Genomic DNA, 1649 nt, shown 5'->3' on the forward strand with positions numbered 1-1649 from the left:
CTGGAGGAACCGCCAAATTGATTTCCAGAGTGGTTGTATCAGTTTGCAATCCCACCAGCAATGAAGTAGCAGCCTTATTTAAAAGTACAACACGGTATGCACTCTCTGATAAGTGGTTATTAGCCCAGAAGTTTGGAATACAGGAAGAACAACCCACAAACCACAAGAAACTCAAGAAGAAGAAAGACCAAAATGTGGACATTTCATTCCTTCTTAAAAGGGGGAACAAAATACCCACGGAGGGAGTTGCAGAGACTAACTATGGAGCAGAGACTGAAGGAAGGACAGTCCAGCCGATTTAACTGTCTCCTGAGAGGCTCTGACAGTCCCCTACTAATACAGATGTAGAGGCTCACAGCCATCCATTGGACTGAGTACAGGGTTCCCAATGAAGGAGCTAGAGAAAGGACCCAAGGAGCTGAAGGGTTTGCAGCCCATTAGGACGAACAACAATATGAACTAACTAGTGTCCTCAGAGCTCCCAGGGACTCAACCACCAACCCAGGAGTATACATGGTAGGATTGATTGTTCTGGCAGCATATGTATAGTAGAAGATCATCAATGGGAGGAGAGGCCCTTGGCCCTGTGAAGGTTCTGTGCCCCAGTGTAGGGGAATGCCAGGGCCAGTAAGTGGGAGAGGGTGGGTTGGTGAGCAGGTGAGGGGAGGGAGGCAACAGGGGTTTGTTCTTGTTGTTTTTTGCTTTTTTGTTTTTGTTTTTGTTTTTGGAGGGGAAACTGGGAGAGGAGAAATCATATGACATGCAAATAAAGAAAATATGTAATAAAAATATGAAAGATTAAAAAAAAAAGAAGTCCAAGATGAACGTGCCAGAATGATTGGGTTCTTTAGGTGAGGGAAGCAAGTCAGTGAGGTTTTATATTTCTTATAATAGAGATATGAATATTATTATGAGATCCTTATCCCCATGACCTCATCCAACTTTAATTAATCCCCAGAGGCACCTTTCTAAAACTTCCTTAGCCACCAATATTGGTAGTGAAGGCTTCAACATGTGAGTTTAGTAGTAACTCAGATTTCAATCCATATGGTTTTACTTAAAACCTCCACAAACTCATACCTTTCTCATTTGTATATTATACTTTATGCAAAAACCAAAAAGCACCAAAAAAGTCTTGGCTCATTCTAACACAAACTGTAAAATTTTGTTTCATCTAAAATATTGCCTGAATTTAACATAAATGATATTTTGGGTGTGATTAATCCTGAGGCTCTTCAGTATGAATAATGCGACCAAGGAGTTATGGTGTATCCTTCTTGAACCCACCTATTCTATTTTTTTAATTAGATATTTTCTTTATTTACATGTCATATGATATCTCCTTTCCCAATTTCCCCTCCAAAAAAGGAAAAAAAGAAAAAAAGAAAGAAAGAATATAAAATAAATAAAATAAAAAATCCCTGTTGCCTTCCCCTTCCCCCTGCTCGCCACCCCATCCTCTCCTGCTTCCTGGCCCTGACATTCCCATACACTGGGGCATAGAACCTTCACAGGACTAAGGACGTCTCCTCCTATTGATAGCCAACTTGGCAATCCTCTGCTATACATATGTAGTTGGAACCATGAGTCCCACCATATGTACTTTTTGGTTGGTGGTTTAGTCCCTGGGAGCTCTGAGGGTACTAGTT

At 41.0% G+C, this 1649-nt stretch overlaps 1 long non-coding RNA gene across 1 annotated transcript in view; it reads right to left on the bottom strand.

The window, feature by feature from the left end:
* LOC116081206 overlaps nt 1-1649 on the bottom strand; it is a 106869-nt gene that overhangs the window by 41338 nt on the left and 63882 nt on the right. The gene's annotated exons all lie outside the window — the stretch shown is intronic.

Source organism: Mastomys coucha, chromosome X (genome assembly GCF_008632895.1).
Source record: "Mastomys coucha isolate ucsf_1 chromosome X, UCSF_Mcou_1, whole genome shotgun sequence".
Classification (NCBI taxonomy): Eukaryota; Metazoa; Chordata; class Mammalia; order Rodentia; family Muridae; genus Mastomys; species Mastomys coucha.